The sequence below is a fragment of the Lathyrus oleraceus genome, chromosome 3 (assembly GCF_024323335.1).
Source record: "Lathyrus oleraceus cultivar Zhongwan6 chromosome 3, CAAS_Psat_ZW6_1.0, whole genome shotgun sequence".
Classification (NCBI taxonomy): domain Eukaryota; kingdom Viridiplantae; phylum Streptophyta; class Magnoliopsida; order Fabales; family Fabaceae; genus Lathyrus; species Lathyrus oleraceus.
This window is the reverse complement of record NC_066581.1, coordinates 343,496,165-343,519,660: the sequence shown is the minus strand read 5'-3', so window position 1 is coordinate 343,519,660 and position 23,496 is coordinate 343,496,165. Positions and strand designations below refer to the sequence as shown.

The window sequence follows — 23,496 nt, the reverse complement described above, 5'->3', positions numbered from 1 at the left end:
ACTCTACTTCTTTTTGGAAATCCCAATATCTAATCATTCAAGCTTGTATTTTCTTCATTTATGCAGGATAACAGTTGAGGAGGATCGGCTCATCATCTCATGTAACCTATAAGTAGCTATCCGCCCTTGTTCAAAGGAGTAGAAGTTTGTTGCTGCTTGACTCAATCCCAGGCCACTTAAAGTTACAACAAAAAGAAACAGTTACAAACTCACCACCAAGTGTTTTTCCGTGAATAACCAAAAGTCTTCCAACCCAGAGCTGCAATGCACAAGAACATATTGCAAGTCCATACACGAGTCCAAGACATAGGAAATTGGCTGTTCAGCAATGTCGGCTGCTTCAACACATGCATCTTGGACATTCTCTGCAAATCGTAACCAGATGATTTTAAATTGACTGTTATGATTGTTTTTACAATTGCAGGATTCACAACTTCCCAACTTTGCCCATTTTGAAAGGCATGTGCAAGCATTGGAAGAATGAGCATTTGTATTACAATCACCGATTGGTTATGCCCAAGTTGCTTTGATTGGAAAAGGTTGTAGCTTGTTTCGTTTTGTAGTGATAATGGTGTCTAGCTGGCTTGGTATGTTTGCTGCTGTAAGTCTTTGTTTCTTGAATTCCTCACCAAACAGCATTTTCTCAAACTTGACTAATTTCCTTCTCTTTTGCCTTGCATATATCTTCCGCAGTCTTGATAGATTTTTTGTCAAGTCATCAACTTCTTTCTCCAATCTTTTTATGCCATCCTTGGGGAAGACATGGAGTTCAGCTTCTTAATGGCATCCATCGCCGTTTGTCGAGCTCTTCTAATGCTTTGCCGAGTATCCTCGCAAGATTTAGTCACCAACTTATTCATAGCCTGCACGTGCTCTTTGGTCAATGGTGGAATGACAGCAATCAATCTTTCACCATCTGTTTTAGGATTTAATCCTAATGGAAATGAAACAGTGACGTTCTCTAATTGTTTAAGTGTCTCTGGATCAAAAGGATTAACAGATAAGGTTTTTTAATCGAGTACGGAAACAAGAGCAAACCGATTCAAATGCATCTTGACACCGCCAGTTTCTACGATAATGTGATCAATCATTCCAGCGGATGCTCTTCCTGTCTGTAGTTTGCTTAGTTCAACGGATAATGCCGCCATTGCAGACTCCATCTGTGAGGCAGCAGAAGCCTTAATGGTAGGACCCACGTTTGGTGGAACCTCAACTGCACTAACACCCCCTTCATCCTTCGACTTCCGGCCTGACAAAGGATCTACGACTTTCGCTGATAAAATTAGGCACAGTTGGAAGAGTAAAGACTCTAGTGCTAGCATCAGATATGCAAAGTTTAACAGGGGAATTTTCACAAACATGACTGGAGCAAGAAGGTAACTGTTTTTTTTTCGTGCCTATTTTAGCTTTAGCCAATACATCCTTACCCTTCTATTTGAATTTCCTTTTACAATTCGTGTCTTCTGTTACTTTGCTGACTCGAGATAAAACAACCTCTCTTTATTTTTTTTGCAGGAGAACACTACACCTACAAGATTCAAGGGCTGATAGCTCTAGTTTGATGATTGTGTACTTTCCAATCAGTTTGGAACCCTTACAGTCTGATCATCACCGGCCAATGGAACAAGGATAGAAGGAAATTCGGCCAAAAATCCAGTTTGCCATTTAACTTGTGACAGACTACATAGAAATGCATAGCACTGAAGACTTTCAACCTGAACTGCAGCAGGAACACCTTCATCTGTGAAAAACTTTAGATAATAGGCGGGCCGGTGATACACTGCACGGCGCAGCTAAGAAATGGAGGTGTTAACGGAATGCATGTTTGAACTTTGAGGAAGCAAAAAATACAAACATATCCTTTATCATGCTATCATCCAGCCGATTGCCTGAAGATTCTTTTCTATCAAGGACAGCAAAGCCTGCTGGCAGTATTCATCTTTAGAAATTCTTCGAAGGTTGAAACTTTTTAGATGGAGATGTGTTATTGCATAGAACTTCTAATACACCCTTGTCACGAAGGCATTGCTGCACTATAACCATCCTAGGTGGTGGTGTACCAAAGACTTTCACACCCTCCATAAGCCCCCATGTACCACTCCTTATGTCAAGTATCTGTACTATTTGAACAAACACATGTGTGTCGTGGTATGGCAATGCGCACAATATCAAATCCCCCTTGTTGTACACGTGAATCTTGTGTCTTCATATCAAATATTCAAAAGTTTGAAGTGCAGATGGTAGCATAAGAATTATTCAACACATTATGTTGATTATTCCGTTCAACCCCATGAACCTTAGGCCAAGTGCCAAACAAAAGTGAAAAATTCAGGACCAAAATCGGGGTATGACACCGGGCAATATAAATTTTGGTGTTAATGCATGTTAGAGATATGGTATAATAAACCATACTCCTAAAACATACCACACACAAAAATAAAATGATCAAAGGATGGACCTAATCTCATCCATACTTGTATTGGTTCAACTAACATGAAGTTATTGATGAACCAATTAGCCTTAGGATATTGAGAATTCATTGGTCAATGAAAGGGATGGGATAAAATGGGATTGAAGATGAAGAGGGAGGGGAGATGAGACAAACACAAATTGGTCATGGGAGGAATTTTATCAAATTAAAATCCTTCATTCATTTTGGGAGATGAAATGTACATTTCATCAATCCCCTAAATCCAATGATTTTAATCCAACAAAAGTCAAATCAACCTTGACCAAGGCCCGAACACATAGTCAAACTTCACAAGTCAATAAAAATGGCTCAACATAATTTCTACACAATTAATCAATTAAAAATCAAATTAAAATGCATTTAAATTAAATTATGTTTGATCAAAAACCTAAAACCTCTTCAAAACACCAAATAAATGGCCAAGAGATTTATCCAAGGCCAAACAAGGTCAAAGGACCTTAGACAAAAAATTTCATAATTTTTGAAAAGTCATAAGTATTTTTAAACAATTAAAAATATGCACAAAAACAATTAATTCATAAAAAATATCAAAGTTAATCCAAAAAATAATTTTAATTCAGAAAATGAAAGAGGTAAATTTTTGAATTTTTTTGGTGAAAGTCCTATATTTTTTGGATTTAAAATGAGATTGATATGAATTAATTAAAAATATGGATTAAATGAAATAATCAGAAATTCAAAAAAAGGAGAGCCATCTGATCTCCCTCATTAATTGAGGTGGCAGATCAGATGGTTGGAAACACGCGTTCCACATGCTCTCCAGTCAATTGTCCCACACTTGTGGTAATCAGAAGCAACCCACGGGATTAAAATATTTCAATTGGCTTCTATGGCTGAAATGTGTGACAACACATCACCGAAGTTATGGCTCCGGTTTTCTTCTCTGGTGGACATCACCGGACTGGTCCACCATCAACCATCACCAAAATGAAAAACAAGGACATGGATTTAAAGAAAAAATGCTCAGGAGCTCGAATCTGGCCTCAATTTTGCCCAATTCCAAGTATATAAAAAGATACAGGGATTTGAATTTTAAGGATCATGAACTGATTTGCTTCGATTTGACCTCAAAGCAACTCAATCTTCTTGCCTACATTGATAGGACTTCATAAAACCCAAAATCAACAAGAATAGTGAAGAATTGAGGGAGGATCGAAGAGATGAAAATTCTGAAAATTCACCTTCAGTGGAGCTTCAGATTGACACGATCTTGCTTTCAATTATGTTTGGCCTTGCTTCAGATGCTTGATGGAAGGGAAATGGATCAAAGAAAGGGATGGACTCTTGGAGTTTCAATCACAAAACAGATGGAGAATTGAAACTCGATTTTCAAAGAAAATCTTCAAGTTTATCCTTCAATGGTGAGGGTTTGAGGTTGCAGGTTCAAAGCTTGGGCATGAGGTCCTTAATTCTGAGCAATGAGGGTCTTATTTATAGGCCATGAGATTGATTTCCACACACTTCCAATTTTGGAAAATTTTGAAATTCTCCCTTGCATGGTTGCATGGGCGTGTGCTAGGCCCATGAGATGATGTGATCTAATCCACATTTGAGTGTGCATCATGCTGAAATCTTGTTAGAAGTCCATGCAAATGTGTGTGAAAAATGGAAGTTGAAATTATCCAAATGGTCCCTTAACTTACACCCATGCGTAAGTAACTCATACTTTGGCCAAATGAGACGATCTTAGACTTTTTGGAAAGTTGAGATTAAGGGGAACAACTTTCATGTTGAACACTTTTTTATTTGAATCTTGTATCATGATGAATTTTGAGGTGGAAGTTTGGTAAATCAAATATTTTTGAAAATTTTCTAAGTCCTAAGTCAAATGTTCACTTCTTCCACCTTGAATAACTTTTTCTATGGACTTCAAATGAGAAACGTTTCTTCATAAAAGTTGTATCTCTTTCAAACCTATTAAATTTGGTAACAAATTTGACCTTATTTGGGTTTGGCATGTAGGAGTTACGCATTTTAGATGTTGAGGAAAATCACTTGTTCAATGATATTGGTCCAAAGTGACGTATAATGTTTCCTCTTGGCACATGCATTTGAAAGTTGAATTTGAACTTCCTCCAAACATAAAAGTTGAAGTAAACATCTTGAATTTGATCATGCAATTTTAATGGATTCCATCTCATAAAAAGTGAGCAAGTTATGGTCTTAGGAAATTGACCTTCAAACTAGGGTTCAAACAAAATGACCTATAACTTTCACCATAAAAAATGACTTTCCAATCAAAATAGATCTAGACTTCCACATTAAAGTTGTTCGGAATGTAATTTTGAGTAATGTTTCTCTTGGAATAAGTTTCATATGATATAAATTGTAGGATATAGGGTCTAGGGAACCCCAGTTTTAACCAGTTGACGTTCTCTGATCAATCACCATGAACTAACTTGCTAGCTTGACATTATCTTGACTTTTGGGACTCATGAAGGATCATAGATACATAAGATGGTGTAATGTGAAGTATCCCTTGAAATATTTGATCAATTGTTGAAGAAACTTGTTGGAAAAGTCACATAAGATACCAAGATGAATTAGGGTTTCCAAGGCAAACCAACTCCAAACTCTTGATGATTTCTTGATCAAAATAACATGTGAAGATCATGGGGATCCATATATTATGCTTAGATCCTATGTAAACTAATTCTTTATTGTGCTCCTTGCATTGAGGGTTTTAAACCCTAGATATGAGCTTGATAGAGCATGTGTGAGCATACACACTACCTACAAAAGCAACAAACTATACATTGACATATTTTTGGTATTTTGGTTAGTGAATAATGAAAAACAAAGTATGATACAATCAAATTGTGCTTGGTGATCTCTCCCAATGCAAACCCAATGAACAAGGGGTAAGGAGGATCCCAATGTGTGATCCCAATGCTAATGCATATGATGAGATATCATGAGGGATCTTAGGGTCAAAATTGGGGTATTACAGCTGCCCTTATTTAAGAACATTCTAGCTGAGGAGGTGAAGGTTAAAACCTTCATATCGACTCAGTAGAATGGACTTAAATAACAACATATAGAAACAAATTTTGGTCCCTAAGAGACCTCATGATGCATATGATATGAAATGTTAAAAATAATTTTTGTGGAAAAATGTTGCCACAAAGGAAAAGAATCCGGAGAGACCAAAAGTCCACAGGAGCATAATGCTTTCCATAAGGAACAACTCACTGGGGAGACAGAGATTTTATGGGATAAAAAGTTGTGCGTAGGTCAAGCTACGACTTAAAATTGCTGGGGGACACAAGGGATTCCATGAAAATAAATCTATGGAAAGACTCAACCGAGGATAAAGGAAAAATCTGCAGGGGAAACGGGTAAATCAGGGCAAAACTGAAATACTCGACCCAAACAGGAAATAGTGATTTCACTGAGGAAATATGCACTCAAACTTAACTGGAGAAGAAATGAACTTCAACACAGGAGTGACAGAAGTATATTATCCATCACCGGTTACTAGGTAAGGAGATAACATAATCTGATAGAGAGGACATCCGTTACCGGTTAGGGTATACATATCAAGGATAACTCCCTGAGGGCAACAAAAGGTGTATTCATTACCAGTTACTGGTAAGAATAACCAACTGGGGAAAAGCCAAATAGGATTTACAACTACCGGTTACTAGGAATAACACCGCAAAGAAAGAGAATATTTGTCACTGGTTAAAGTGAACATATCAAGCATAAACTCAAAGGGGAGAAATAGACTGTCGGGAAAAAGTAGGAATTACATCTATCAATTACTGGATAGAATACCGAAAAGAGAATATCCGTCACCGGTTAGGATGAATATATCAAGGATAGACTCCGAGGGGAGAAATAGGAATTACATCTACCAATTACTGGATAAAATACCAAAAAGAGAATATTTGTCATCGGTTAAGACGAACATATCAAGGATAAACTCCGCAAGGGAAAGTAGGATTTACGACTACCGGTTACTGGACAGAAAACCGCAAAGAGAATGAAATTCTTCATTGGTTAGGATGAACATATCAAGGATTAACCCTATAGGGAATAAAATAGGGATTACAACTACCTTTTACTTGGTAGAATACCAAAACGAGAATATCCGTCATTGGTTAAGATGAATATATCAAGGATAGACTCAAAGGGAAACGTGAAAATGGATCCGCTGGGAAAAATAAAAGGAAGTAGATTACTATTACCGGGTATTGGGAAAAAGTAAAGTACTCACAAATCGAGAAGAACGTTACTAGTTACTGGGTAACAGGCTCTCGGGGAATCAAGGTATCCATTTAGGCAAGATCTAGAAAGAAAAAGTCAATCAAAGACTCAACCCAATGAGGATATATCTTAGGGGGAGTGGTTCCATCCAGGTAATCAACTAGGGAGGAAGCTGAAATAATGACCATTCACGAGGAAATAACTCAGTGGGGAATGAGAAAGGTTAAATTCTTTCTGCTTAAGGAGGTTGACACTCTATAATTTAATGAGGACAGACACACCAAATCTGTATGGGGGAGAGAATACCGCCATTGTAGAGGATCAGAAAAAGAATGAATCACAAAATGCAATAATAATGAAATAATGAAATTTATGGATGTATATGTATATGTATATATGATGATTATGCTGACAAAACAATCACAAGGATATAAATGTTAATGGTCTGAATCATTGTTACAACACTTGGCCGATCTCGACAGGATGGAGGCATCAACTGGAGAAAGAGATGTTAAGGATGAACATGAATTATCCGCCTCGAAGGCTCGACCCTGGATGGGGAAAGGGGACAAATTTGCTGAGGATCTACACCTTCAATTCTGCGGGGAATTTTAGGTCAACACCATATCTAATGAGAGACAACCTTGCAGAGGACCAGAAATATTGTTCAAGAATTAGTGCTAACAGGGATCAGACACAAACTCTGCTGACGACTCGAGCGGGGGAAATTGAGTTGTTGTTAGGAAAAGATGATCGAACCAACTGCTTGGGGAAGACCAACAATGCTTCACATTTTGGGACTTACCTATTCTCAGACTACTGTTGATGTTCCTTTAATGGAATCGGTTGCTCTTAAAAAATTAATTGCTTTTATTATTTTAAGAAAAACATGATTTTGATTTTTAAATTCAATTTCAAAATAATCTGATTCTTGATAAACCTTACAAAAACTTGCTTGGTCATATTTGCATACGATGCCGCTTCAACCCACATTGTGAAGTAGTCAATAGCCACCAGAATAAAGCGATGTTTGTTCGAAGCTTTGGGCTCAATCATGCCAATCATGTAAATTCCCCACATAGAGAAGGGCCACAGAGAGGAAATGACATTCAATAGTGTCGGAGGAACATGAATCTTATCTGCATAAATTTGACACTTGTGGCATTTCTTCACAAACATGCAACAATCAGATTCCATTGTCAGCGAATAGTAACTTGCTCTCAACATCTTCTTAGCCATAGCATGTCCATTGGAATGAGTACCAAAGGAACCTTCGTGGACTTTAGTCATCAATAAGTCTGCTTCGTGTTTATCCATGCATCTGAGCAAAACCATATCGAAGTTTCTCTTGTAAAGCACATCACCATTCAGGAAGAAGTTTCCAGTTGATCTTCTCAAAGTCTTCTTATCTTTCAAAGATGCCTCAGGCGGGTAAATTTGACTTTGGAGAAAACACTTGATATCATAATACCACGACTTCTTATCTTTGATCTCTTCAACAATAAACACATGAGCTGGCCTATCAAGATGCATCACAATCAAATTAGGAACTTCAATCCAATACTTCACTATAATCATTGAAGTCAACATTGCAAGAGCATTTGCCATCCGGTTTTCATCTCGAGGGATATGATGAAACTCAACCTTTGTAAAGAAAGTTGAAATCCTCCTCACATAATCTCTATATGGTATCAAACCGGGTTGATTCGTCTCCCATCCACCTTTGATTTCATTCACAACCAAAGCTGAATCTCCATAGACGTCCAAATACTTGATTCTGAGATCAATGGCCTCTTCAAGCTCTATAATGCAAGCTTCATACTCAGCCGTATTATTTGTACACTTGAAAATCAATCTAGTTGTAAACGGAAAATGAGTGCCTTAAGGAGTAATAATCACTTCCCCAATGCCATTACCGTATTGATTAACAGCTCCATCAAATACCATGCCCCAACGAGAACCAGGTTCTGGCCCTTCAAGCAATGATTCATCATAATCTTTCATTTTCAGATACAAGATCTCTTCATCAGGAAAATCATACTGCACTGACTGATAATCTTCCATAGATTTGTGAGCGAAATGGTCAGCCAAGACACTTCCTTTAATAGTTTCTTGAGATCGGTATTCGATATCATACTCAGATAACAACATCTGCCAACGGGCAGTCCTCCCAGTTAAAGCAGGTTTCTCAAAAATATACTTGATTGGATCCATTTTGGATATCAACCAAGTAGTATGATTCAACATATATTGGCGCAGACGCTTAGCAGCCCAAGCCAATGCGCAACATGTCTTTTCAAGCATAGAATGCCGAGTCTCACAGTCGATGAATTTCTTACTGAGGTAGTAAATTGCATACTCTTTCTTTCCAGTTTCGTCTTGCTGACCCAGAACACAACCCATACTTTCTTCAAGCACATTCAAATACTTGAGAGTATGGGTTGTGTTCTTGGTCAACAAGATGAATCTAGGAAGAAAAAATATGCAATTTACTACCTCGGTAAGAAATTCATCGACTGTGAGACTCGGTATTCTATGCTTGAAAAGACATGTTGCGCATTGGCTTGGGATGCTAAGCGTCTGCGCCAGTATATGTTGAATCATACTACTTGGTTGATATCCAAAATTGATCCAATCAAATACATATTTGAGAAGCCTGCTTTAATTGGGAGAGTTTCTTGTTGGCAGAGGTTGTTATCTGAGTATGATATTGAATACCGATCTCAAAAATCTATTAAAGGTAGTGTCGTGGCTGACCATTTGGCTCACCAACCAATTGAAGATTACCAGTCTGTGCAGTATGATTTTCCTGACGAAGATATTTTGTTGTTGAAAATGAAAGATTGTGATGAACCATTGCTTGAAGAAGGGCCAAAACCTAGTTCCCGTTAGGGCATGGTATTTGATAGAGTTGTTAATTCATATGGTAATGGCATTGGGGCAGTGATTATTACTCCTCAAGGCACTTATTTTTCGTTTACAACTAGATTAACTTTCAAGTGTACAAACAATATGGCTGAGTATGAAGCTTTTATTATGGGGCTTGAAGAGGCCATTGATCTCAGAATCAAATATCTCAATGTCTATGGAGATTCAATATTGGTTGTGAATCAGATCAAAGGTGAATGGGAGACGAATCAACCTGGTTTAATACCATATAGAGATTATGCGAGGAGGATTTCAACTTTCTTTACAAAGGTTTAGTTTCATCATATCCCTCGAGATGAAAATCGGATGGCATATGCTCTTGCAACGTTGACTTCAATGATTATTGTAAAACTTTGGAATGAAGTTCCTAATTTGACTATGATGCATCTTGATAGGCCAACTAATGTATTTTTTGTTGAAGAAGTCAAAGATGAAAACCCATGGTATTTTGATATCAAATGTTTCCTCCAAAGTCAGATTTACCCGTCTGGGGAATCTTTGAATGATAAGAAGACTTGAAGAAGATTAGCTGACAACTTTTACCTGAATGGTGACATGCTTTACAAGAGAAACTTCGTTATAGTTTTTCTCAGATGCATGGATAGACACGAAGCAGACTTATTAATGACTGAGGTCGATGAAGGTTCCTTTGGTACTCATTCTAATGGACATGCTATGCCAAAGAAGATGTTGAGAGCAGGTTACTATTGGCTGACAATGGAATCTAACTGTTGCAAGTTTGTGAAGAAGTGTCATATGTGTCAAATTTATGCAGATAAGATTCATGTTCCTCCAACATTGTTGAATGTCATTTATTCCCCATGGCCCTTCTCCATGTGGGGAATTGATATGATTGGTATGATTAATCCTAAAGCTTCGAACGAACATCGTTTCATTCTGGTGGCCATTGATTACTTCACAATGTGGGTTGAAGCGACATCGTACGTAAATGTAACCAAGCAAGTTGTTGTGAGGTTTATCAAGAATCATATTATATGCCGGTATGGTGTGCCAAGTAAGATCATTATTGATAATGGACCTAACTTGAATAATAATATGGTGGAATCTCTTTGCAAAGACTTCAAGATTGCACATCATAATTCTTCTCCCTATAGACCTAAGATAAATGGGTTTGTTGAAGCTGCAAACAAGAACATTAAGAAGATCATTCAGAAGATGGTTGTGACGTACAAAGATTGGCATGAGATGCTCTCATTTGCTTTGCATGGGTACCGTACATCCGTCTGCACTTCAACAAGGACAACCCCTTTCTCTCTCGTTTATGGCATGGAATATGTGCTCCCAGTAGAGGTTGAGATCCCATCATTGCGTGTCTTGATGGAATCCAAGTTGACATAAGTCGAATGGTGTCAGACCAGATATGACTAGCTCAATTTAATTGAAGAGAAGAGATTGAATGCCATGTGTCAGGGTCAGTTATATCAGCAAAGAATGAAGAAGGCATTTGATAAGAAGGTCAGTCCTTGTATGTTTAGAGAAGGTGACCTTGTGCTCAAGAAGATTTTATCTTTCAAACCTGATGCTAGGGGCAAATGGACTCCTAATTATGAAGGCACATACGTTGTTAGGGGAGCCTTTTCAGGTGGTGCTTTGATTCTCACAACTATGGATGGTGCAGAGTTCACTCGTCCTGTGAATGTCGATGCAGTCAAGAAAGACTTTGCCTAAAGAAGGAAAATAACTGCTTGCTAAGTTGAAAACCCGAAAGGGCGACTTAGGCAAAAAATAAGCATCTCGGTGGATTGAAAACCCGAAAGACCAATCCAGACAAAAGTTAGAGACATAAAATAGAAAATTATCCCGGTAGATTATGTACCCCACCTTGGGGTAATCTAGGCAAAAATTAGGGATTATGGCAAGTAACTACACTCGATTGGTCCTAATCATGGAGACAGTTTTGAGCAAGGCGTTTGAGTCTGATTCATCATTCTCAACTGAAGACAAAAGCACAGTGGATATTAAAGACGGTAGGGAGAGTAGTGATCATTGTATTCAATGTAGCTCTTTTCCATGTAAATTACCATTTTCAACCTTTGTAAATATCTTTGGAGTCTTGTCATTTACACAATACCATTCTATTAAATAAAGTTGAGCTTTTTTATACAATTATTTCTACTCTTATTTACTTCTGCTAAATAAAATTGAATTTTTATGATGATAATTTTGAAATAAATTAATGAATACAAATTATTTTTCTTAAACATAATAAAAAGCACAATTACTTTAAGAATAATCGATTTCAGCAAGAAATATCAACAGCAATCTGAGAACAGGTAAGTCTCGAAGTGAGAAGCCTTGTTGGTCTTCCCCAAGCAATTTTGTGGAAACTTCTCCCCAACATTTTGTCAGGTATCCCCAGCAGAGTTGTGAGTTCACATCCCCAGTAGAGTTTAGCTGATGATCAATCCATTTTCCCCAGCTGTGGTGCTCATATGGGTATCCTCCAATTTATGGTTGGACTCCGGAGATCTAGAACCTTTATTTGGTTTCCATTTTCATATTTGTATTGCATAAGCTTCGACAGTGCATAAGATATGTTTATCTTTTCCTTGGAATTGGTTTATTTTGCAATTTCCTAAAGGAATTTGATGATTTTTTGGGGAATGCAGCGATCTTGGTCATAGCATCCTCAACAATTTTCTTAGATCCCCGTGCAGAGTTTGATCTCTTGTTTTCCCCGCAGGAGTTCATCTTTAGATATCGAAGATCTCTCATTTTCGACAGTTTTGGATTCTGAGCAGTGTTTGGTTCCCTGCAGGGTTGTCTCCCATTTGATATGGTGTTGACCTAAAATTCCCTGCAGAGTTGACAATTTGGATCCTCAGCAGATCCTTTCTCTCTCCCCATCCAGGATTGAGTTATTCAGAGCCAGATGATTTATGTTCATCCCCATTATTTTTTCTCTAGTTGGGTATTTCCATCTTGTTGAGATTAGCCGAGTGTTGTAGCGATGATTTTAATCTATAATATGTATCTTTTGTGTTGTTTTGTCAGCATAATGATAATCATATACATACATATTCATACATAAAACACAACATCAGATATTTCATTATGCATTTTATTGAATTTGATTCCTTTATTATTATCCCCCATGCTTTAGTGATATTATCTCCCCATACAGGTTTGGTTCGTCTATCCTCCTTCAATTATAGAGTGTCAGCCTCTTAAGTAAAAAGAGTTTAACCTTTCCCATTCCCCTACTGAGTTACTTCCTCGTGGATGATTATTATTTCAATTTCCTCCCCAGCTAATTATCTGGATGTAATCACTCCCATTGAGTTATATCCTCATTGGGCTGAGTCTTTGTTTGACAGTTTCTTTCTAGTTAATACCTAGATGGATATTTTGGTCCCCTGGGAGTCTATTACTCAGTAACTGGTAATATTCTTCTCAACTTTTGAATACTTTACTTTTTCCCAATATCCGGTAAATGTAATTTACTTGCTTTGTTTTCCCCAGCGGATTCGCTTTCACGTTTCCCTAGGCAGTCTATCCTTGATATGTTCATCCTAACCGATGACGGATATTCTTCCTTTGTGGTTTTCTACCCAGTAAACAGGTAATTGTAATCCCTATTTTCATTCCTCAGAGAGTTAATCCTTGATATGTTCATCTTAACTGATGACGAATTTTCTCCTCTTTGCGGTCTTCTGCCCAGTAACCGGTAGATATAAATCCTATTGTTTCCTTTGAGCTATCCTTGATATGTTCACTTTAATTAAGTGACGAATACTCTCTCTTTGGTCTTCTACCCAGTAACGGGTAGTTGTAAATCCTAACCGGTGACGGATATTCTCTCTTTGGTATTCTATGTAGTAACTGATATATATATATATATATATATATATATATATATATATATATATAATTCTATTTTCTCCCTGGCAGTCTATCCTTGATATGTTCATCCTAACCGATGACGGATATTCTTTCTTTGAGTCTATCCTTGATATGTTCACTTTAACTGGGGACATATATTCTCTCTTTGGTCTTCTACCTAGTAACCGGTAGTTGTAAATCCTATTTGATCATTTCCCCCAGCAGGCTATTCTTACCTAGTAACCGGTAACGAATACACCTCTTTTTCCTCAGCGAGTCATCCTTGATATGTTTACCCTAATCGGTAACGGATGTCCCTCTGACAGAGTATATTATCTTCCTACCCAGTAACCGGTAATAGATAATATATTTCTGGTACTCCTGGGTTGAAGATCATTCTTCCCCAGTTGAGTTTATTTCAGGTATTTCAGCTTTGTTCTGATATACCCGTTCCCCTATAGATTTCCCTTATCCCCGACCGAGTTCTTCCATTGATTTTTTTTCATGGAAATTCCCCTCGTGTCTCCAGCAGTTTTCAAGTCGTAGTCTGGCCTACACACAACTCTTATCCCCCGAGAGTCTATGTCTCCCCAATGAGTTTCCCTTATGGAATGCATTATGCTCCTGTGGACTTTCAGTCTCTCCCGATTCTTTTCCTTTGTGGTAATATATTACCCATGAAGATTATTTTAACATTCATATCATATACATCATGAGGTCTCTTAGAGACCAAAATTTGTTTTTATATGTTGTTATTTAAGTCCATTCTACTGAGTTCATATGAAGAATTTAACCTTCACATCCTTAGTTAGAATGTCCTTAAATAGGGGCAGCTGTAAGACCCCAATTTTGACCCTAAGATCCCTCATGCTATCTCCTCATATGCATTAACTTTGGGATCACACCTTGGCATCCTCCTTACCCCGCATTCATTGGGTTTCCATTGGGAGAGATCACCAAGCATATTTTATTGTATCATACTTTGTTTTTCATCATTTACTAACCAAAATACCAAAAATATGTCTATGTATAGTTTACTTCTTTTGTAGGTAGTGTGTGTGTTCACCCATGGTCCATCAAGCTCATATCTGGGGTTTGAGACCCTCAATACAAGGAGATCAATCAAGAGATGGTTCACATTGACTCTAGACATCATATATGGATCCCCATGGTCTTCACATATCATTTTTGATCAAGAAATCATCAAGAGTTTGAAGCTTGTTTTCCTTGGAAACCCTAATTCATCTAGGTATCTTGTGTGACTTCCCTAGCAAGTTTCTTCATCGTTTGATCAAATATTTTAAGGGATACTTCATATTACATCATATTATACGTATATGATCCTCCATGAGTGCAAAATATCAATATAACTTCAAGTTTGCATGTTGGTTCATGGTGGTTGACCAGAGAAAGTTAACTAGTCAAAACTGGGGTTCCCTAGACCCTATCTCCTACAAATTTTGTCATATGAAAATTCTTCCAAGAGAAAGGTGACTCCTTATGACATTCCAAACAACTTGCATGTTGAAGTAAAGATCTAGTTTTTCATGGAAAGTCATTTTTTATGATGAAAGATTATAGGTCATTTTGTCTGAACCCTAGTTAGAAGGTCAACTTCCAAGAACCATAACTTGCTCAATTTTTATGATATGAAATCCATTCAAGTTTCATGATCAAATTCACGATGTCCTTTCCAACTTTTATTCTTAGAATGAGTTTAAATTCAACTTTCAAATGCATGTGCCAAGAAGAAACATTATAGGTTATTTTGGGCCACTACCATTGAACAAGTGATTTTCCTCATCTTCTAAAATGCATAACTCCTTCTTGCCAAATCCAAATGAGGTCAAATTTGTGACCAAATTGAAGATTATTGAAATAGCTACAGATTTTATGAAGGAACGTTTCCCATTTGAAGCCCATGACAAAAGTTATTCAAGGTGGAAGAAGTGAACATTTGACTTGGTACTTAGAAAATTTTCAAATATGTTTGATTTTCCAAACTTTCACCTCAAAACTCATCATAATCCCTGATTCAAATGGAAAAGTGTTCAACATGAGAGTTGTTCCCCTTGACCTCACCTTTCCAAAAAGTCCAAGATTATCTCCTTTGGCCAAGAATAGAAGGACTTACGCATGGGTTCTTTTCAAAGGTTCATTTGGATGAATTTGACATTCACATTTCAATCTCCATTGCATGACTACATGACATGATTTCAGCATTGCACATGAATGATTTTAAACCTGATAGCATCATTTGATGGACCTATCACACACCCATGCAAGCATGCAAGAACATTGCTATTTTTGGCCAATTTTTGAAGTGTGTGGAAATAAAATGCATAGCCTATAAATAAGACCCTTTTGGCTCAGAAATAAGGATCTCATGCCCAAGCTTTGAACCTGCAATCCAAACCCTCACCATTAAAGCATAAACTTGAAGGTTTTCTTTTGAAAATCAAGTTTCAAATCTCCTTCTGTTTTAAGATTGAAACTCCAAGAATCCAAGCTTCTCCTTGATCCAATTCAACTCCTATAAGCTTCTGATGTTAAGCCTAGGCCAATTGGAAGCAAGATCAAGCAAGTTTGAAGCTCACTCGAAGGTGATTTTCTAGAATTTTCATCTCTTTGATTCTCTCTCAATTCTTCACTATTCTTTGTGATTTTTGGTTGGCTGAAGTCCTACCAATATAGACAACAAGATTGAGTTGCTTTGAGGTCAAATCAAAGCAACTCAGTTCATGATCCTCAAAATTCAAATCCCTGTATCTTTTTATATACTTGGAATTGGAGAAATTGAGGCCAGATTCGTGATCCTGGGCATTTTCTCTTTGAAATAGTGTCCTTGTTTTTCATTTTCCATTGAGATGAAGTTGGACCAGTCCGGTGAAGGTCACCAGAGAAGATGATCGGAGCCCTAGCTCCCGTGATGTGTTGTCACACTTCCTGGCCATCTGATCAAGCATGGATGTTCTAATCTAGACCGTTGCATCTGGTTACCATGCGTACATTGAGTTGAATAGAGTCCACCATGGAACACACGCGTGTGGCCATCAGGTTTGCCACCTCAATTTATGAGGGAGATCTGATGACCCTTATTTTTTCTATTTTTATTTTAATTTCTGATTTTATGTTTAATCCTTTTATTTTGTTTAATCCTTTTATTTTGTTTAATTCATATTAATTTCATTTTTAATCCCAAAAATATGGAACTCTCACCAAAAACCTTTAAATATTTTATCCGTTCATATTTTGAATTAAAATCATTTTTTGGATTAACTTTGATACTTTTCATGAATTAAATGTTTTTTTTGCATATTTTTAATTATTTAAAAATACTTCTGACTTTTCAAAAATGATGAAATTTTTTGTCTAAGGTCCTTTAACCTTGTTTGACCTAGGATAAATCTCTTAGTCATTTATTTGGTGTTTTGAAGAGATTTTAGGTTTTGACCAAATTAAATTGTATTTTAATGCATTTTTAAATTGATTAATTGACTATTTGTTTGGGCCTTGGTCAAGGTTGATTTGACTTTCGTTGGATTAAAACCATTGGATTTAGGGGATTAATGAAATTTACATTTCATCTCCCAAAATGAATGAATGGTTTTAATTTGATGAAACTCCTCCCATGACCAATTTGTGTTTCTATCTTCCCCTCCCTCTTCATCTTCATCCCTACTCTTTCCCATTCCCTCATTTGACCAATGAAATCTCTAATGTCTTAAGGCTAATTGGTTCATCAATGACCTTGTGCCAGATGAACCAATACAAGTATGAATGAGATAGGTTCACCCCTCTTGATCTTCTCTTTTAGTGTGTGGTATGTTTTAAGAGTTTGATTCTTCATACCAAATCTCTAACATGCATTAACACCTAAATTTTTATTGCCCCTCCTAAGATGGTTGTGACTTCTACATAAGTCCAATTATGATTGCTTAACATAGAGCTAAATTTGACCCTAAAGGCATATCATTCTAGTAAGTGAGATTGTAAGTCTCCCATTCTTTATGGTATTGTATGGAAACTTGACCTTTTTTCCTTTCATGAGAGCTAGTGGCATACTTGTTGAATTATCCAAGTTGGAGCCCTTCTCATGGAAGATGACTTGGTTTAAGGATTCATAATTGTGAAAGAATGGTTAAGTGTTCTCCAAAGAACGACTTAATCAATTAAAATTACACAACTAACCTTTAACTAACCTTTGACTAACATTTGAGTAATTCTTATTAATATTGCTTTACTTTCAAGTCATTTACTTTATGCAATTTAAGTTTTAGTCATTTATCACTCCTTGCCATTTATATTTCATTTAACTTGTTTATGTTTATGTCATTTTCACTTTGCTCATTCGAGCTATATCTTGTGATTGTATATATTGCTTGTGCATTTTTATTTTGTTTGTGGTCTTAGGACCTTAAAATACTTAACAACAACAAAAACCCTAAAAAATGTCTGGTGGACTATTGATCTTGATCTGAACTCTTGGACTTAGAGCTATGCAATATTCCCTATGCAAAAAGGACTTGGCCAATGCCAACATTTTAAAATCAAGTTATTGTGAACTACTCCTTACTCTGATGCAAGCCTACCAGCCTCGAAACAATAATCAGACCAGTATAAGCTATGATAGTAAGAGGATCAACTTTGATCCTAATCCGATGACCTATGCAGAGCTATATCCTTCTTTGATAGAGAGGAAACTGATCACTCCATGTGACCCACCTACTATAACTACCAACCCTCAGTGGTTGTATAAGCCCGAGCTTCATTGTGTCTATCATTTCGGTGCTTTCGGACATGATGTGGAGAACTGCTATTCGCTGAAGACCAAGGTTCAAGACCTTGTGAGGAGCGGTATATTATTTTTTGAGGACGTAGGTCCTAATGTCAAGAAGAGCCCATTGCCCGAGCATGGGAAATCTGCTGTCAACATGGTTCAGGGTTGCCCTGGCAAATATAAGGTCCGATATGTCAGCCATATCTGACAATCTTTGGTCGAGATGCACAGACTGTTGTGTGGATACAGTCACTACGAGCATGACCACGACAGTTGTCGTGTTTGCACTGTCAATGAGAGGGGATGTCGTCAAGTTAGAAAAGATATCCAAGAAATGTTGGATGAAGGTGTAATTGAAATACTTCAGAATCGCGATGAGGATGATGAAGTTAATGTGATATCACCAGTATTCCGGATCCCTGAGCCTGTTGTCATCCGATATGATGGCAGCAAGCAGAAGGCTTCTCCTGCTCTCATAATCAAGTCAGCTGGCCCTGTGCCATATTCTTCTGATAAACTTGTTCCCTATCGTTATAATGCAGTTGCATTGGAAGATGGGAAGGAGGTGCCTCTACCCTCCACCTCTGTTGTTAACATCGCTGATGTCAGTGGCCTGACCCGTAGTGGTTGTGTTTTCTCGGTGCCGCCGAAACCCTAGACTGACACCAGAAGGGTTGATACTCCTGATAGTGTCGTCTGTCCGGTTAGGAATTCTTCTGTTTCTCCGAATCCGACACTTGCTGTTAATAGACCTACCGTCGTTGCTGCTAAAACTCTTGTCCCTACTTGCCAGAATGGCATAATGAAAGAGGACTGTGATGAGATGTTAAGGCTCATCAAGAGGAGTGAATACAACGTTGTAGATCAGCTTCTACAAACGCCATCAAAGATATTTGTGTTGTCTTTATTGATGAATTCTGAGCCACACCGAGAGGCTCTGTAGAAGGTGTTAGACGTGGTGTATGTAGATCATGATGTCACAATTGAACAATTTGATAGTATTGTTGCAAACATTATTGCTTGTAACAATCTGAGTTTCTATAATGCTGATCTCCCTGAGGAGGGAAGGAACCACAATTTGGCACTTCACATCTCCACGAACTGCAAGGAGGATGCCATGTCTAATGTGCTGGTAGAGACACTGGGTCATCACTGAATATGTGGCCAAAATCCACTCTGGCTAGACTTTCATACCAGGGGCCTCCCATAAGGCAGAGTGGAGTGGTTGTAAAAGCTTTTGATGGATCCCGCAAAACTGTGATTGGTAAGGTTGAGCTCCCAGTCAAGATTGGACCAAGTGATTTCCAGATCACTTTTCAGGTCATGGATATTCACCCATCATATAGTTGTTTGTTGGGCAGACCGTGGATTCACGAGGCAGGCGCCGTGACATCCACCCTACACCAAAAGTTGAAATTTGTCAAGAACAAAAAGTTGGTGGTAGTAGGGGGAGAGAAGGCTCTCTTGGTTAGCCATCTGTGTTCCTTTTCTTATATTGATGTTGAGGACGAGGTTGGGACGCTGTTCCAAGCCTTGTCTTTTGTTGAGCCTTCTAAGAAAGGAATTTCTTCATTTGCGTCCTACAATGATGCGAAGTTGGCCATTGAGCATGGCGTAACTACTGGTTTAGGACAAATGATTAAGTTGGAAGATAATAAATCCCGGGCTGGCATAAGGTATTCTTCAGGCACTTTCAACAAGCATGGGCTGTTTCAGAGTGGTGGTTTCATCCACACGGTTGAGGACCAGGAAGCTGCTACTGTTGTAGAGGAGGATGCTAGGAAGATTCTGGCAACTTTGTCATCCCTGGAGGGGTCTGCAATAATTGGGTCGTTGTTGATGTTCCAACAGTTGTCCATAAGTCAACGTAATGTTCACTTTCGTTTAAAAACCATTCTCCCATGCCAAAAGGAGAAGTGATGACATTGTTAGCCCATAAATACAATGATATTCATTCAATAAATTCATGTTAAACGTTTGTTTTTCCAACTTATTTTCACTTTTCGCTTTTTTGCATGAAATTGGTGATCACATAAAACCCTAAAAATAGAATAAAATCAATCTTTTCATCTGCATAATGATTTGCCTTGTTTGAATTCTAAAATCTCTTTTATATCCAAAATCATTATGCCGGTTGATCAAACCCATTGAACATAATGATCCAACACCATCTCCCAACTTTGAGTTCCCTGTATTTGAGGCCGAAGAAGATGATGTTGAAGAGATTCCTGATGAGATTACCCGTCTGCTCGAGCACGAAGAGAAGATCATTCAGCCACATCTTGAGAATCTGGAAACAATCATCTTTGGGTCTGAATATTGTGTTCGTGAGGTGAAGATTGGGGCACTCCTTGAACAATCTGTGAAGAAGGGGTTGATTGAGTTGCTACGAGAATACGTCGATGTCTTTGCCTGGTCATATGAAGACATGCATGGTCTGGATACTGATATCGTGCAACATTTCCTTCCTTTGAAGCCTGAGTGTGTGCATGTGAAGCAGAATCTCAGAAGAAGTCATCCTGATATGGCAGTGAAGATCAAAGAAGAAGTTCAGAAGCAAATTGATGCGGGGTTTCTGGTAACTTCTACATAGCCTCAATGGGTGGCCAATATTGTGCCCGTGCCTAAGAAAGATGGAAAAGTCCGAATGTGTGTGGACTATAGAGACTTGAATAAATCTAGTCCGAAAGATGATTTTCCTCTACCACATATTGATATGTTGGTAGATAATACAGCTAAATTCAAAGTCTTCTCATTTATGGATGGATTTTTCAGGATATAATCAGATCAAAATGGCACCCGAGGATATGGAGAAGACAACATTCATCACACCTTGGGGAACATTCTGTTATCGAGTGATGCCCTTCGGTTTGAAGAACGCCGGAGCCACATATCAACGAGCTATGACTACCTTGTTTCATGATATGATGCACAAGGAGATCGAGGTGTATGTTGATGATATGATTGCAAAGTCAAGAACGGAAGTTGAACATGTTGAAGCTTTTTCAGCGTTTGAGGAAGTATAAGCTTCGTTTGAATCCTAACAAGTGTATATTTGGAGTCTGTTCCGGCAAGTTATTGGGCTTTATTGTCAGCGAGAGAGGTATTGAAGTTGATCATGCCAAGGTCAAAGCAATACAAGAGATGCCTGCGCCCAAAACTGAGAAGCAAATCCGAGGTTTTCTTGGCCGCTTGAACTATATTTCCATATTTATATCCCACATGACTGCCACATGTGTGCTAATATTCAAGCTCCTCCGAAAAGATCAGCGTTATGATTGGACTGAGGATATCCAGAAAGCCTTTGACAGTATTAAGAGTACCTGTCCAAGCCTCCGATTCTGTCTCCGCCTTTGGAAGGGAGACCATTGATTATGTATCTGACAGTTCTTGAAGACTCTATAGGTTGTGTCCTTGGTCAACAAGATGAATCAGGGAAGAAAGAGTATGCCATCTACTACCTGAGTAAGAAGTTCACTGATTGTGAGTCTCGATACTCGATGCTTGAGAAAACATGTTGTGCTTTGGCTTAGGCTGCTAAGCGCTTACGCCAGTATATGTTAAATCATACGACTTGGTTGATATCCAAAATGGATCCAATCAAGTATATCTTTGAGAAGCTTGCTTTAACTGGGAGGATTTCCCGTTGGTAGATGTTGTTGTCTGAGTATGATATTGAGTATCGAGCTTAGAAAGCTATTAAGGGTAGTATCTTGGCTGACCACTTGGCACATCAACCAATTGAGGATTATCAGTCAGTTCAGTATGACTTCCCAGATGAGGAGATTCTGTATTTGAAAATGAAAGATTGCGATGAGCCTACGCTTGATGAAGGGCCAGAGCCTGGTACCCGATGGAGCATGGTATTTGATGGCGCTGTAAATCAATATGGAAATGGTATTGGGGCAGTGATTATTACTTCTCATGGCACACATTTTCCTTTTACAGCAAGGCTAACTTTCAAATGCACGAATAATATTGCGGAGTATGAGGCCTGTATTATGGGTTTGGAAGAGTGTATTGATCTTAGGATCAAACATCTTGATGTTTATGGTGATTCGGCCCTTGTTGTTAATCGGATTAAGGGTGAATGGGAGATGAATCAGCCTTGCCTCATCCCATATAGAGATTATGCAAGGAGGATTTCAACTTTCTTTACTGAGGTTGACTTCCATCATATTCCTCGAGAGGAGAATCGGATGGCAGATGCACTTGCTACGCTTGCTTCGATGATTGGGGTGAGACTATGGAATGAAGTCCCCAATATCACTATGATGCGCTTGGATAGATCAGCTCATGTATTTGCAGTTGAAGAAGCAAAAGATGATAAGCCATGGTATTATGATATCAAGTGTTTTGTTCAGAGTCAGATTTACCCGCCTAGGGCACTTGAAAGATAAGAAAACTTTGAGGAGATTATCTGGCAGTTTCTACGATGTGCTTTATAAGAGGAACTTTGACATGGTTTTGCTCAGATGCGTGGATAGACACGAAGCAGACCTGTTAATGACTGAAGTCCATAAGGGTTCATTTGGGACTCATTCCAATGGACATGCCATGGCAAAGAAGATGTTGAGAGTAGGCTACTATTGGCTGACAATGGAGTCTGATTGCTGCAGGTATGTGAAGAAATGCCACAAGTGTCAGATTTATGCGGACAAGATTCATATTCCCCTGACACTTCAGAATGTGATTTCATCATCATGGCCTTTCTCTATGTGGGGAATTGACATGATTGGCATGATAGAGCCGAAAGCATCCAACGGTCACAGATTTATTCTCGTAGCAATTGATTAGTTCACCAAGTGGGTTGAAGCAGCGTCATATGTAAACGTCACCAGGCAGGTGGTTGTAAAGTTCATCAAGAATCAACTCAAATGCCGTTATGGTGTGCTAGATAAGATCATTACTGATAATGGATCTAACTTGAATAACAAGATGATGAAAGAGCTTTGTAGCGAGTTCAAGATTGCACATCATAATTCTTCTCCTTACAGACCCAAGATGAATGGGGCTGTTGAAGCGGCTAATAAGAATATCAAGAAGATTGACCAGAAAATGGTTGATACGTACAAAGATTGGCATGAGATGCTGCCATTTGCTTTGCATGGTTATCGTACGTCTGTCCGCACTTCAACAGGGGCAACCCCTTTCTCCCTTGTATATGGCATGGAGGTTGTGCTCCCGGTAGAGGTGGAGATCCCATCAATGAGAGTCTTGATGGAAGCCAAGTTGACTGAGGCTG

General features: G+C 38.2%; 1 pseudogene; it reads right to left on the bottom strand.

Moving 5' to 3' along the window:
• Nucleotides 1–643: 643 nt before the first annotated feature.
• LOC127131207 (uncharacterized) overlaps nt 644–23,496 on the bottom strand; it is a 38,213-nt pseudogene continuing 15,360 nt past the window's right edge.